This window comes from Strigops habroptila, chromosome 1 (assembly GCF_004027225.2).
Source record: "Strigops habroptila isolate Jane chromosome 1, bStrHab1.2.pri, whole genome shotgun sequence".
In the NCBI taxonomy this organism is placed as follows: domain Eukaryota; kingdom Metazoa; phylum Chordata; class Aves; order Psittaciformes; family Psittacidae; genus Strigops; species Strigops habroptila.
This window is the reverse complement of record NC_044277.2, coordinates 126,582,306-126,599,282: the sequence shown is the minus strand read 5'-3', so window position 1 is coordinate 126,599,282 and position 16,977 is coordinate 126,582,306. Positions and strand designations below refer to the sequence as shown.

The 16,977-nt window shown below is 37.6% G+C and overlaps 1 long non-coding RNA gene across 1 annotated transcript; it reads right to left on the bottom strand.

The window, feature by feature from the left end:
* Nucleotides 1-12,331: 12,331 nt before the first annotated feature.
* On the bottom strand, nucleotides 12,332-15,599 carry LOC115609956. The gene is made up of 4 exons (XR_003992059.1): nucleotides 15,502-15,599; nucleotides 14,615-14,771; nucleotides 13,997-14,085; nucleotides 12,332-12,453 (listed from the first exon to the last, which is right to left on the bottom strand). It is a non-coding gene; the product is annotated as an uncharacterized LOC115609956 (long non-coding RNA).
* Between the last annotated feature and the right edge of the window lie 1,378 nt (nucleotides 15,600-16,977).

The following is a 16,977-nucleotide window of genomic DNA, read 5'->3' as shown; positions in this document are numbered from 1 at the left end:
ATGTGCACAGATATTATAAATGTCATCAGTTCTGCACAGAACAAAGAATATTAAAGAGGATAACCAAGTGTACCTGTAGCAGGGTACTACAGCAGGTCAGTACCTGTCGCTAGTTTATTCATTGATATTGAATCTAGCTTAATTATTCCTTTAACTCTGTTGTTAGAGCTATAGTTTCTCATTCTAGTCTTTAAAAATATATATTGTAGTATTTCATAAAATATTTCAGTATCTGATATTTAAATACATTAGTCATACAGAAATGTTAGTGGTGTCTCCAAACAGGTTTCAGTTTCTGTGTACAACGTATGCCTTGGTAAAAACCAAAACAAATAAAAAAAAAAAAAAGTCATAGCTAAATATTAAAATAACATGGACATAATTATTTTATTCATAGATAAAAAAGTTAAGAGATTATAAGTTTAAGAGGCTAAAAGTGCTACATGAACCTTCTAGAAGGTTTTAATGTACAAATTAGCTAGAGCTGACAATATAAATACAAGGATTGCTTCATATTTGTTGAACTAATAATAATGGATGTATTTTTTCTCCTTCCATCTGCTCACTATTCATTATGAATCTAATACTAACTACTACTTTTTGTTTTTTAAACCAACATATTTTTGAAATATGAAAAATTAGTGCTGAAAATAACTACGCAAGTTTATCTACAAAATGATATTATTGAAATAGAACACAGAAGACTATATGCCTCAGAGAAATGATGATAAAACAGGTGCTCCTCTGAGTACTGCTTTAGCAAAGCACTCGGCTACACATGTTGTCTTAATTCTGTTCTCAACTCACACTAACTTCAAGTAGATGAACACACATTTGACTGCTTTGCTGCACAATGATAGAATTATTCAAATGCTTGAAATAAAGCATGTGTTTATGGGCCATGAACAACACAAGTTATAGTTTACCTTAGCATGTCAGACTGCAAATTATGAGAGTTCAGAAGAAACTCAGTGAGCTGCGTAACAAGCAGACAAGGCAGAAAATGGTAACTTGGTCAAGTGCTGCTATGTAAATTGTTCCAACTCATGAGTCCAAGCAACTAAAATACTTGCATGCTTCTTTGCTTGGACTGAAATTCCCAAGGTAGCTGCAACTGTTCCTACATGCGCTACACAAACTGCCAATGTCTGAGCAGGTTGCCAATGTCTGAGCAGGTTGACAGCAATCTTTTGCTTAAGCCTCATTGAATCCAGGAGGTAAAGAAAACAGTGTGAAGTCTTCCAGAAGTCTCAATCGGAAGTCCTACAAAGTCTTCAATCATATTTAACACAATTTCAAGGGGCTTCCTTCTGAGGCTAAAAAGCTGTTCACAGTCATTTACAAGGTTCTTCATGTACCTCTTTAAAAGAACTAGTGTCTAATCCTCCAATGAGAGAGGCTGCTCTGTAAATTCATGCAGTCTTTCAGATCTCTTGAGGATGAAACTTTGGCATTTGATGAGATTGTTCTCTGAAACTTTACAAAAAAGTTAGGATTACTGTTGATTTCCATTCTCATTAAATGGGTTTTGCAGCAATATAATAAAAATTATAAGAAAAGTAGACAAGGACATTGATACTAACAGCCACTGTAAAACTCGTATTATTATTATTACCTGATGCTTAGAATGATAAAAGTAGTAAATGGAATTTGAAATTCACTCCAATATCCAGGCATATATTCATATAAGTAAAATACAATTTATAGCAGTTACACAGTCATGCACACCTGAGCAGCAGAAAAAGTTTAAGTGTTTAGTAAATGATTCAGTATTTATTTTCCGCTATATTGTTTAGTAGAAGTTTTCTGTGTTTTAAGAACTAGAGACATTAAGGAAAGTACTATATATAAGGGTTAAAATTCCATATAAACCCTCAGCAAGTTAAGTTTATAATTGAACAATCAAGAGTCGTAACTTGCATACAAAGTTTGCATGTTTAAATTACTGTGAATCTATATATATTTATAATTATATTTTTATATATATATTTATATTTTTTTATATATATATTCTTTCTTCATCTAACAATCCATCCCTCAAAATTTCATTGCTGCCATGCCACTCCGTATTTATTGGTAATGTGGCTTATAAAACTCCAAAGTCTATGATAATTAAAGCATAACTATATAGCCACATGTACTTAGAATCATAGAATGGTTTGGGTTGGAAGGGACCTTAAAGCTCATCTAGTTCCAACCCCCCTGCCATGGACAGAGACACCTTCCACTAGACCAGGCTGCTCAAAGCCCCATCCAACCTGCCCTTGAACACTTCCAGAGATGGGGCATCCACAAGATCTCTGGGCCACCTGTGCCAGTGTCTCATCACCTTCATAGTGAAGGAACTACTTCTTTGAAATACTTCCTTGAAAATTGTCCACATGACCAAAGAAAACATTTAATTTCTTTTAGAGTTTTAGCCTATGCAGAGGATTGAATTAAGCAGATACATTCATGCTAAGACTTAGATCCATTTTTAAACTGATGGCCTATTAATATATGGGTATAAGGCCAGCTCATAAAGCACAATCAAAATATTTTCAAGGCTTCTCTGAGGCAAAGTTACAATCTCATGTATATCGTATTTCCAGAAACGTTGAATACCCTACAATTAACAATTATCGTGAGAACATTTAACTGCTTAATCCAAGAAGTTTCTGCCAAACTTTCTCATTTTTAATGACCTTTGTTAATCTTTCATGCAATTAATCTTCCCCACACAATGTGTGCTATCAACTTTTACCCCTCATTAGATATAATTACATTACCACCAGGAAACTGTAAGTTTTCAAATTAAAAGCATGCATGGAATGAAAGCATAACCTATACCATGTATACTACTGGAGTTTAGAAACCCTAAAAAGTCTAATAAAACTCAGTTGTTTCTTGTTCTTGATCAGTCATGGATAGCACCTGTAATCTTCTCGGTCTGCTGGTTACCATGTTAATTATACCCTATTTTCCATGCCCTTGGTCCCTAGTTTACAAAGTGGTATTTGCATTTTGGCACAGCTTCACAGAGGAGCTTAGAAGCTGTGCTTAACTGCACCTATGTGGTTTTCTTCCTGGAAGCACAACATCAACCATATCTTTCAGCTGATGCACTGAATAGCTGCAGTAAAAGGCACCTCAGAACAGGATGCCAACTAGTCACCCTGCTGAGGGAGTCAGCGGCAAGCACTGCAGATGGTCTGACACCTTTCTTGCTGAATGAATCCTTAAGTGTTCTGTGCAGTTACTCTGACACAAACATTCAGCCTGGCAGGGAGCAATCAGTGGAAAGCAGGAGATCCTACATTATGTCAGAGAAAGAAGTCAGCCCATGGATTTTCAGGTAGGGTTCCATGCGTGCTTACTAGCAAAAAGTATAATTGTAACCACTGTCTGTGTGTACTCTAGTAGGTATACTATGAACACACTACCAAATGATGCTTTCCCTCCTTCTTTTAGAAAAATAAATGCAGAAACATTGCATCTATGAACTCCGCAAATGTTGAGGTCAAGGGTGTCCTTAGCTGTCTAATTTTCTAGGCAAGTTCTATGCTCATTATGCCTATATAGAGAGAGTAGCTAATGTGTGATATGAAGATGATGGTATTCTCTTTCCTTTGGCAAGCAGTCATCTAGCACTGAAGTCTGCATTCGTTCCAGATTTCTAAGACTGCAATATTGCAATATGGAAAGTCATGATAACTCTGGGATATGTACATGAAGGAATCTGGTGGCAAAATAGAACTTTAGTCTAGTCGCAAAACAGAAACTTACATCTCGCCTGTCTATCATGATAGCTAGAGCAGTGGAAATCTGTACAGTGTAAGGAGTAATGGAAGGGAAAATTGTGCCAAGTGCAATATTTACCTTATTTCAATTGATGCTTTCAGGGTTTCGAATGGGGTCATAAGTCTTTAATAGTTTCTAGAAATGTCCACACATTATCTTATTCTTGTTAGATCATTAGAAACAGTTGCACACACTTAATGTTTTCATTTAGACTTCAGTGTAATTTTGAGCCAAATGCATAGTTGTCATCGTTCCATTCACTTCATTTAATTACGTCAAGTCTGAAGCTGAGCTTTTGTATTTGTTTCCTGACAAGACCTTTAGAAGACTAAACTATGAAGCAATATCTACAGTGATTACTGTAAGTGCAGATTCAAAATTACGGTATTGAATTAAAAGCTAAAGGCTTTTGGTTGAGTAACCAAATCTCTTTATTCCAAACATAATTGTATGAGTCTGACTCGCTTTATTCTATTTAAAGAATAACTGAGGACTTGCAATATTGAGGGCTCACTTCAATAAGCAGGCATCACAGTTTCCATTAAGTAAACAGAGAATGAGATTACACTTCATTTGCGATTTGTAGTGCTAGAAAAGTATTTTGTTGGATGATAAGAGTTATCTGTAATTTCACAACTCAAATCTTAACACAGATTTTTCTTCTAATAAAAATGTATCTTTACATTATTCTTCCTGCATCTTTAAAGACAGATAGAAGAGCAAGCCATCACCCTTCTCCCAGTTGCTACAAAGGACCAAGTAGAAGCAATGAAAAACTTCAAAAGCTCCTGTATGTTGCTAATGACCAATACTGTCATCCAATTAGTTAAGCTTAAACTGTAGTAAAAAGGATGAAAGAAATAGGTCAGGCTATCCAAACAATAGGAAAACCATCAGGAAATGCACTTAGCCCACCTGTTTCCTCGGTCAATCAACTCTATTAAAATATTAAAAATAGCACACAAGTGTTAAATACAGTCTCTTGAGATCTCCCTTCTTTAAATCAGAACCTTAAGATCTTGACATTCATCCTTGTCTTTGATCCAGAGCAGAAAAAAGTGTTTTCTAAAAATCAATCAATGATATGCAAGGCTTTTCCTTTCAAACCGCCAACTTCACGTCAGTGAACCAATCTTATTAAATATGATTTATTAGCAGAATGTCTTCTGTGGAATAAGCCAACCATCTACTGTTATACCTACAACAGCATAACTTTAATGCAAAAGAAAAGGAAAATGGAAGAAGTTATAAAAAATATTAGGAACATCCACCTAGTGTGAGAAAGTACTGTCTCTAGTAATCCAGTGTAAAGGGACACGTTACACAGCAGCTATGTCCTGAATTTGAAGAGCTTTGTAGTGGGAAAGCTTCAGGTAAAGTTTTTTTTTACAGTCGTATTCAGTGATAGCTGGCAACACTAAGTAACTGGTTTTTTTACCATCAAAAACGCTGCTATCTGCTGCTAGGTTGTGGAGAGTTACAAATCATCCTGGTTTTACAAAGAGTAAACATGTAATAACAAAATGTTCTGATACTATAAAACCTAGCAACAGTATGCAGTTTTACTGCTTCAAACTGTGTTACTTATCGACATTAACAGGATAATTCAACTGCATTTTAAGAAACAAGCAGTGCTTGAAATCTGCATCTTAGACCATTTGCAATTTAAAACATTCATGCATTGATTAAAATTTTAAATAGATAATTTTTTTCAAAAAAATAGTGCCTAGTGACAAAAGATACTGTGTTCTGCTAAAAAGTGGCTTCAAGAACACTTCAAGAAGTATTTTGCAAGATTTACAAGATGTAACACACAAAAAAATCTGTGGAGAGTATTATCCCCTCCTGACGTAACTCATCCTAAAAGTCTTTCCTACATTTCTAAAGGCCTGTAGTTTAGCTGTTGCTGTAGACTCTCACAAAGTCCTGACTTAGTCCCTGGTGTTAACCATTACATGACAGTTGGGACAGTTTATTTTAGCCTTGGAAATTATAAACATGTGCTTGCCTTGCCTACTAGGCAGCCAAATGATCAACAATGGACACATAATCAAATCAAACACAAGTTATCAGGAAAGGAATAGATAACAAAATAAAACGTTGTGCCACAGTACAAAAACTGTGGTAATAAGATAAGCATCTTGGAAAATGCAAAAATGCAGTTCCGGTCTCCAACTCAAAAAGTTTCACCGAAGGCAATGTCACTTGTCAGAGGTATGAAATGGTATCAGAATGAGAAATAGCCAAGCATATAAGAGCTCTTCAGCTTGGAAAAAAACAAACAAAAAAACCCAAACCCCTTTCTCTTTGTCTGTATCCTCTTACCTTTATCCCTAGACATCACCTTTTGGCCAAGGGCTGTGATGGACACTGAACAACCTGTATTGTTTTTTGTTATGCTTTGCTCATTCTTACAGTGTAGCTGACATAACCTTATTTTCTGCTCCTCTTGTCTCCCCAATACCTACTCTGCTTCTCATTCAAGTTCTGAAGCTTTCATTAGCTCTTTTGCTGAGGCATCTGCAGCCTAAGTTGGCAAGTTCAAAGACAAATCTTGCAGCACAGTTGACTCACATAGCAGAATTGAATAAACACAGTGGAAGGGAATGGGTTTTAGTGCTGAAAATTCTAGCTTAGTTTGAAAAATAAGCATATTTGACAATAGTTTTCCTGTTCAAGATATGACATCACAAGTATTCTGGCATAGGGCAACCAAGATGACTTACTGAAGCATTGCTAACCATTTCTATGTTCAGTGATTTCTGAGACTGGGGTCTTTGCTGCAGTGCTTCTCAGTAGTTGGTCCTCTTTGATGTGCTGAAAACAAACCCAGTTATTTGAAAGAAGTTGTCATGGTTTAACCCCAGCCATCAACCAAGCACCACACAGCTACTTGCTCATTGTGGTGGAAATGGGAGAGAAAATCAGAAGAGTTAAAGTGAGAAAACTCATGGGTCGAGATAAAGTCAGTTTAACAGGTAAAGCAAAAGCTGCGTGTACAAGAAAAGCAAAACAAGGAATTAATTCACTAATTCCCATTGGCAGACAGGTGTTCAGCCATCTCCAGGAGAACAGGGCTCCATCACATGTAACCATTACTCGGGAAAACAAACACCATCACTCAGAAAGTCCCCTCCACTTCCTTTTTTCCCCAGCTTTGTATGCTGAACATGATGCCATATGGCATGGAATATCCCTTGGGTCAGTTTGGGTCAGCTGTTCAGAGTAGCTAAAACACTGTTTTCAGCACAAATTCAAAACAGCTTCATACCAGCTACTATGAAGAAAATTAACTCTATACCTGCCAAATCCAGCACAGCACTAATAATGTCCTTTCCAGGAGTCATAAATATGTGAAAATTGCCCAGTTAGATATAATTCCCTCACCACATTTCTCTCCTGTGCTCAATATTGCCAAGCAGCAGCAGTGCCCAGTGCCACCCATTGGGAGTCAAGGGCACACAAGTCCACAGCATTCTCAAAAAGTGTTTATAATTCACTCTGTGCTAATGATGACAAAAGCCAAATTAAATACCAAAAAAATAATCTTCTCTTATTACACCTTGGACAATAGTCTCTGCAGTAAATTGCAATCAAAGACTACAAAACAAGTTGAGTTATAACAGCAAAATTCTCCATCATATTTTCCTGCTGCCCACCCTCCTGTCACACGATTGCAACCATTTCAGGAAAGCTGTAAAAAGAATTTTTTCAGCTGGGCGGGCTTTGCATTCTAAATGTAGAATTAAATATCTCTGTTTCACTGGTTAGACACTCAAAAAGCACTTTGAAATTGCAAACGCCCATCAGCTTTCAGCATAACAAAATCTTTAAAGGCACAGTAGTCATTTTAACGCTATCTCAAATATCCTTCTCTTATTGCGAGGTGTCCCTGCCCATGGCAGGGGGGTTGGAACTAGATGGTCTTAAGGTCCTTTCCAACCCTAACTATTCTATGATTCTATGATTCTGGAGGGCAACAGTGGAAGGAAAGAGCATTTGGTTTTTCCATTAGTGGATCATACAGCTGTGATAGTTGGAGTGATGTGAGGGCCAGCAGTGCTTCTCAGCTGCGTAATTGCAGACACCCTGAGGAACATTTACTTACTTTTCAGCTGCTTGTTCTTTTTTTACGTAAGAATTCTATCATTAGTCTCTATTACATTTTATAACTAAATTAACCAAATTTCACATTTTTGATTCTACAAAAAGTGAGTAATGAGGTCAAGAAAATCATCAAGAAAAGTGTAACAATATCAAAATGTGACACAAACCTTCAGGCTACCGGACAATTATCCAAGGACTGATTCTAATGATGCTGAGTTCAGTGTCTCTTTCTTCTGGGAAGGCAGACACTCTCAGCTGGGGTCCCCTTGTTCAAAGTCATGAAGGATCAAGCTACTATGTTCAGAAAATGCCCCGAATCTGGAAGGCCACTGACCTTGGCATTTCAAAGGATATGGACTTCTCTATGGAGGAAGAGTTTTAAAGTAGGATCTCTCCTCCAAACCTCAGTTAGGACCAAGCTCACGGCTGTAGGAGGGCAGTACAAAGACAAAAAGGTGATAGAGAGTTTCTACACTAGTCTGAAAGAGGTTTATCTGTGGAGATTTCTCCAAAATACACACACATCGTGTGCAAGAAACATAAAAAAGGCAGTCATTTGTATACTTGTACCGCATGAGTGCTAACTATACTATTTCTAGTATTCACCAGACACCATTATAAATCAAGATATGACATGAGGGCAACTAGATGGGGGGGACGGGAGGGGGCAAGCTGTTCTGTGACTCTGAAGTAGCAAGCGCAACCCCCTCAAATCTCACACCCAGATTATGAGGTTTACACCACAGAATCCCAGCTCCTATTTCTCATGGCCCCATCAGCAAATAAATCCCTGGACCTTCCTCCCTTTCTGTCATCACACATACCATCCCCAGCTGGTCAGACTTGTGGGCACCTGTCTGGCATGCGGTACTCCACAGAGCCAGGGAGAAGCTGGGATGCAACATTGGTGTTGTGGGACGTTTTGGCTCATAGGGCACAGCTCATTGCTACAGCCTAGCACTTTGGCCTCTCCCCTGTGTGTGTTATCTTCAGTCACACATGCTGATATGCTATCGCCTTAGGCAAATACTTCAAAGATGTGTAAATACTGTCAGCAGTATTCTCCTCCAGAGACTATTCCATATCTCCAGCCTTTACTGTTCTGGCACTCCCCATGCAACCTGGCACACTGCAGACAGCAGCCATGAAAGTTAGATAGTTCATACATACTCACTGGGAAACAATACCGGAGAATTGGTAAAAATGAGGGTGGCTGAGCTATTTTGCAGTCTGACAGTAGAACCATACAACTGCAGTAAGTTTATGCTGGCTGCTTTTTGGGTTTGCTTATTTCATTCTTTCTCAGACATGAAGACAACTCAGCACACAATGCAAAATGAAACAAAGAGGATTTCTGTGTTTCAGTGTACCATTTTAACTACTCAAAACCCCTGACATTCTTTTTAAATGAGATTCTAAAATATATTTTAGCAGAAATCACAAATATTCATTATTGTATACCTGCTATATTGCTAAAAATGTGAAAACCAGCTGCTTTTTTCTTCTCTATATTCATTAGGTGCCTTTTTTCTTCTTTTAATTAAATATCCAACACTTACTTCTTTGTTCCCATTGGCTACCAGTGACCTGCACATGTAGTGGGTTGATTCAGCATAACACTTGTTTGAATAATTAAACGCTCATGAAAGTAAAACTAGCCCAAAGTATATTTCAAGGAAAACCAAGTTCCTAATGTGAAAAGATTCCTTCAGGGGACAAAAGTTCCAATCCTATGCCTAATGCAAATTACAGAGAATGAAGCCATATAAACTATGTCTTTATGATATTATGATTATTTGTCACAAAGATTATCATAGAATAGTAGGGACCTATGAATGTCATCTAGTTTCCAACCCCCCATCTGTAATAACAGATGTCCTGTAAAGGGACATCTTCAACTAGACCAGGTTGGTTAAAGCCCCATCCAAACTGACCTTAAATCTTTCCAGCAATGGAGCATCTACCACCTCTCTGGGAAACCTGTCCCAGTGTTTCACCACCCTCATTGTAAGCAATCTATTCCTTATATCTAGTTTGAATCTCCCGTTGTCCTTTTGCAACAGACCTTGCTAAAAGGTCTGTCGCCATCTTTCTTATAAGCCGCCTTTAATTGCTGAAAGCCCACTATAAGGTCTCCCTACAGCTTTCTCTTCTCCCGGCTGAACAAGCCCAACTCTCTCAGCCTGTCTTCATAGCAGAGGTGCTCCAGCCCTCTGATCATCTTCATGGCCCTTCTCTGGACTCGCTTGAGCACATCCACATCTCTCCTGTGTTGGGAGCCCAAGAGGGGAGTAAAGGGGGAGAATCACCTCCCTCGACCTGCTTGTCACACTCCTTTTGATGCAGCCCAGCATACGGTTGGCTTTCTGAGATGTGAGCACACACTGCCGGCTCTTGTCCAGCTTTTTATCCACCAGTACCCCCAAATCCTTCTCCTCAGAGGCACTCTCCCTTCATCCCTGACCCATATTGATACTGGGGATTGCTCCAGCCCAGGTGTAGACCCCTGCACCTGAACCATTAAAGATTCACATCGGCCCACTTCTTGAGCCTGTCCTGGTCCTTATGGTTGGCGTCCTGTCCCTCAGACATGTTAGTGATGACATTTTTTAAAAAGGTTTATGTCACTGGATGATAAAGAAGAAGTGGTAAGAGCTGAATTCAGCAGCAATAAGCAGTACAATTTTTATGCAAGAGGCTCTAAAATTATAATGACAAGAAACAGAAACGATGACACGTGATAAGAGAATTGCCCTCCATAGAGAATCCATATGCTATCAGCAACTCTTTACATTCCATATGTATGTGCATCCATTACGCATTTCATAATGGATGCACAAAGATCTTTGTAGAATGAGAACTAATAAATGGAGGGGTTTTGGGTTTTTTTTTTAATTGCTGATATGCTGTTAAAGGAGATGCAGAGTCTTCAAAGCTTCTGACGGAGAAAAGGCAGCATTTACCATTATACTTTCAATTGCTTTTTTGAAAATGTGCTAATAAAATCTATAATGGTCTATACCTATATCTGGAAATGTACTAGGCTGATTTTAAAATAATTCCTGCAAATATTAATGTTAAAAAGACATAGATATTGATGAGTATCAAGGCGTTCTTTTTCACTTGGCTTCTATATGTGCAGAAGAGTAGAAAATCAATAAAAAATGTCAGTTAGTTTTTAGTCACCCTAATAATTAAATAACAGCAGTGTCCCAGCTCTCTGATGTACTATTCATAAGTTCACAGTGTACTTCTTTTAAGAAAGATGATAGATCTCATACATTTGACAAGTATTTCCCAAGGGATATAGCTCCTGGTGGAGGCAGAGAAGTCAAAATTTAGTACTTCAAACGAAAAAGTAGTAGGAGTAGTAGTAGAAACACATTTTTTTGAAACTAACAGTTGCAAGTACCATGGTAAGATAGCACTTACACTCTCTTGCTATGAAGAAAATGTAAAAATCAGTGACAAGGAATAGACTGAAGCTATTCTGACTTAACATCAAAGTTTTACCTTTGAGGATCCTATGGCTTATTGCCCTCCATCTGACATGAACATGGAGTTCCATGAATGGTGTTACATCTACATACGGCCCCACTCCTACAATAAACCCCACAGATTCCTTTGCATAGACAGCCTTAGATAAGGCACTGGCACTCTGCCTGGTCATCTACTCGTATAGATCGTTACAAAATCAGAACCTGTATACTTATGTCCTGGTTTTGGCTGGGATAGAGTTAATTTTCTTCCTAGTAGCTGGTGCAGTGCTGTGTTTCGGCTTCAGTCTGAGAACAATGTCGATAACACACTGATGTTTTAGTTTTTGATAAGTAGTGCTTACTCTAAGTCAAGAACTTTCCAGTCTCTCATGCTCTGCCAGTGAGGAGGGGCACAGGAATCCAGGAGGAAGCAGAGACAGGACACCTGACCCAAACTAGCCAAAGGGATATTCCATACCACAGCACGTCATGCCCAGTATATAAACTGGAGGGAGTCACTCAGAAGGGAAGATCATTGCTCAGGTCAGGCTGGGTATCGGTGGGTGGGTGGTGAGCAATTGTATTGTGTATCACTGCTGTTCATTGGTTAGTTTTGGGGCTTTTTTTCCTTTTTTCCTTTAGTTTTATATCCCTCTCCTTGTTATTCCTCTTATAAGTAGTAGTAGTAGCAGTATCATATTGTACTTTAGCTATTAAACTGTTCTTATCTCAACGGGTGGGTTCCACATTCTTTTGATTTTCCTCCCCGTCCCACCTGGGGAGGAGGGAAGGGGAAAGGCGAGCATGGTACTTAGTTGCTGGCTGGGTTTAAATCATGACCACTTAAAAAAATCCCAGTTTGATAGCATGTATTGTTGGCAATGTATATTCCCTGCTCAAAAAACATGACTGAAATGGTAACTATGAATGAGGTAACATTATACAGAGACTTTAATATTACCTGAATACCTGATTTTCTGTGCCATTTGCAGCTTTAGGATCCTGGGGTTTCATCAACACTGTTCATCAGAAATCAGACAGGAAAAATTGTGATTTTTTGTCTTCCTGTGAACCAGGCATCCAGAGTCTGTCAAGTAAAAGAGATGGTATGAAGCACATCTAATTTTTGAGCAGTTTATGCTCATATAAATCTTTCTATCATGGCTCTCATCTACAACAACCACCACACAAAGCATTCCTAGAATATAAAAAAAGAGGCTACTTCAAAAGATACATAGGAATTCTGCAGATAAGGAATCTAGATTGTGATCTCCATCAAATGAAATGGTTAAGGATGACATTTGTAAGACAGCTGGAGTGGATACTTTTCCACAAGATGTGCTTACAAATGACTCCATTTATTAAAATAATATTTTGGAAAAAGTTCATATTTATTATATGCAACATGAGTTTCAAACGTTATATGTCCTCTAAAATCTATTTAGTAATTGTTGCAATTTTAAAATCCCATTTCCCAGTTTTTGGGTTCAGCTTATCTCCAGTGTGTCAGCTTCACTGATATTAACATAGAATGCAAAGTATTTCCAGATGATGTCTTCACATTTAGGAAAACAGATAAATAGTTTTGAGGTTTTTGGGTATTCTCCCCTCACAAATAACCCAGTGAGATCTTACTAACTTAATTCTAAGCTTAATTTAATTCATATCGTTATTGTAATGTTTGATAGTACACAGAAATGAGGCTCACCTCTTTTAACACTTGAACACTTTGTGTGAGTCAGGAAGGATTCTTTTTAAAAGACTTGACTAAAATAAATAAATTAAAACTATGTAGCAATTTGCTAATGAAAATTGTATCTCTTGTAAATAGCTTTACTAACTCTTTTTCAAAACAGCAGCAATGGTAAATAATATGGAAATACTATTGTATTGAATTTTAAACCTACTACTGAAATATTAGGTTTAAATGTATGAAAAAGTGGAAGAGAAGTAAAGCAGAAATCCAAGAAAGAGAAAATTTAGTTACTTATGCTGAGTCATATAAAATAATATTGATTTAAGATTAGTAAAATGATCAACTCTAATCTGTTCTATGACTGTTGTGTCAATGTCTGTGCACTTCTACTGCAGTGAAGTTCCTGAATTATTATAAAGTTGTTGTACTCTGCAACCTAGGAATATCAGTGAGTGATAGACAATGGCTGGATGAGTTTTAAAAATATACAAATGTCTAAAAAGAGAGATGGTTAAAAGGACAAACCATTTTGCATAGTAAATTTCAGAAAAACACAGTTCTTAAAGAATTCTGTTGAGATTTTTTTGTGTATGAAAATTTTATAAAACCCAATAATTTTTAGCTTGCATGCTTGTTCATTTGGTCATTTCTCTCCTGCTGCCATTTCTTCTCAGTGAAAAGCAGATTGTATTTAAAAGGAACAAATCAGCAAAACTCAACAAGCTTCCAGGTTTGAATTTTTATGCTAATAAATATATCAATGAAAACAGATTCAGATCTATTGTTTTTAGTCAGTTAACTATAAAAAAAAAGCTTATCAAGGTTCCACATCTAGACTATATACCCACTGAAAACTGTCTGTACTTTCTACATTCTCCATTCTGCTGCTAGTTTAAACCTGTACTAGTTCACGATACTGAGCCCATACCAGTACCTCTTGTGAAGTAATAAGGGAAAACAAACAGGGGACTTCATGATGATTAAATTTTTCTTTTTATGTCTGCCCATAGCTCTTCTGGCCTTCTATCAGACAGAATACATGTTTCTGATGGTGTGCAGGAATAAAATATGACAAAAAGCAAGTCCTAGCTGAATAGCTAACTTTGAAGGAAGATGTCCATCATACTAAACACATTCGCAATTAGAAGAGCTATGCGAACTCTCACTCAATGCCACACTAAATTTGTCATTTAGGTACACCAAAGTGGTACCAGGAGAGAAAATAAGTTCTTAGTATTTCTTCTCTATGGTACTATAGTAACAGTTGGAAGTATAGGTTCTAGAGGTTTTCTATAGTATCTTGCATTTGCTTAAAGTAAGAGCAAATGAAAAAATGTTCAGTGCAAAGTTTTAATTCAAGCAATTAGAGTTTTGCCTCTAGGCTCTGTGATAACCAAGCAGAAACTTCTTAGGAGAGGAGCAGAGAATAGGAAGTATTCACCAGAAGTCAATGTATTATAATCCTTTATCCTGTTTTAGATCAAGACAAAACAGACCACCATTCAGAAGGAAACATGGAATAAGTTTAAACAAAGGAGCAGCAGGATATTACCTCTCAAGATCTTCTTTGGTTTAAACAAAGCAGGATGAAAGGAGTTGAGAAATGTTAGTCTGAAATGCCAATAAAACCATGACTGCCAAAACATTAGAAGATTCCTTTTACTGTAAGAATTCTTTGAATTTTTGCACCTTTTGAAGAGCAGGCTAGTCTAAATCGGAAAAAAGGGAACCAATTCATCAGTGCCAGAACAGTAAGTCAATGCAATTGTATAGTAAAGCAATAAATAGTAGTAAAGATCATAATACAAAAATTACATGTAAAGAAGGGCATAAAACTATTTTAAAAAAGGTTTTCTTTCCCATTTTTTTAAAGACATTACAATAGCACTACTGGGATCTATTACTGAGGAATGCTACAGTAGTTTCTTTTTAATAGGAAAACAGCAATAATCTGAAGTACAAGGAATGAATTGTAAAAGATCGTATATCTTGAAAACTTGATTGCCATGCTTCTTCTTTTACTTAGAAGTCTTGAATGCTTGATCTAATTCTTCTAATGACTCTACGCATTCCCCAGATTCTAGCAGCAGTTCAAAGTCCCAATGTCCTGTCTTTACCTATTTGTGTCCACACCTAATTATGCTTAGGAGGCATTAGATATATACTTATCCAGACAGCTTTAGCTATGACCAACTGCAGTCTGCACAGAGGGTTTTTGGACACAACAGTTATCCACAAACACTTCCAATGGCTTTGACAAGGTCCATGTGATTATCACTGTTGCTCCTCTGTTTTGCCTATATTATGTGTCCAGGGGTTAACCATAAATGGACTTCGTTTTATTCTAACTATTTATGTCCTTGTAGCACAAGACGGTGGGATTAAAAAAAAAAAAAAAATAAAAAGAGAAGAGAAACTTGGGGAAAACCACTCCTGTACCTTTTGTCTACCTGTCTTTTTCCAGAACTTCCTTGTCCCTGGAGTTGGCAGATGACACATGTTGGCATGGGGAACACTTGCTCTTGCAGTTTTGGTCTGCATGCACAAAAAAATATGCTTACTCCTTTTGACTCCAATTCTGGCTCAACCTAGAATTTCTTCCATCATTACTTTGGATTTTGACATAAGAAAGATCTCAGCTGACCACTCTCTGTAAGAATCCATTGGCCTTGCTAAGAAGACTAGACCTAACCTGTACCAAGGGGCACAGCCCAAGCTGTCAGGGGGAGTTTTACATGTTCTAAGGAAAGAAAAGGGGATGATAGTGTTCACCTGTTGAATATTTTTTGCCTTGACACTGACAGAGGAGGTAAGCCTTATGGCATCAAACATTATCTGTGTAATTCCTAGCAAACTTTAAAGCCCTTATTTGGGTCAATACAAAATATTCCTCATGAGTGCTTTGGCCAGATTGTTGAACTAGACCAGATGTCTGCAAACTTACATATGGTCACAAAGTTTACTTCTCTTACAATTTCTGCACTCTTACTCTAGCATGGCAATTTTGAAAATATTTACCAGGAAATGGAACATGTCCTAGTGCACCAATGAGGCTTGGACAGATACTGTTTTCAATATGAGTTAGGTTTTTTCCTCTTTTTCTTTCCCAACATCAGATCTGTCAATACAGAATGTTGGGCCCAATGCTATAAAGGGGGAGCAAGGGTGCAAAACGCTATCAGTCTATGCCATGTGCTTAAACAGCAGTTCTCTGTTGTTAAACATGGGGCATGCACACAGTATGTCCAGTCATGTCTGCTGATGTATTTCTCAGTCCCAGTGAGACCATTCTATGGAATTATCCTATGGCTCACAAACTGTCTGTCCTACTTGGCATTCTGACATTGATGGGACAACCCAGTGAACAAAAATTTACTATTACCTAGCTTGTTATAGAAAAGACATATTACTCCTGAAGACAATGTGGCATGATATGAGGGTCAGAACATGCCTTTGCAGTAATATCTTCATGGATGTATGTTAGCAACTAAAGTTCGTCCAAACTGGGGTGCTCCAGAGTGCCATTTCACCTACACTGTCTATGAGTATGTCTTGGGATCTCTAAGACCTGTGGAGTTTCCCACACACTAATCAAGCCACTCTTATAATGCCCCAAGAGCACCATTGAAAATTACAGCATTTTTACTATAGAGTTTCACAGGGATACTGTTGCAGGAGTGTAAATGCAATCTGGGACACAAATTACTTTCTGAATCATGGTGCTTCCTTGTGGCCTTGGCACGATATTACAATGTATATTGTACTTAATTTTCAGAAATAACATGTATCTCACCCAGTAGATGGGATGCTCAGTGCCTTCTTACTGGTACATTCCTAGAATCCATTTCTTAGACAGCACATGCGAAAATATTACTTAGTGGCCAGATGGCAATCAAGACTAAAATTTTCTTTGGG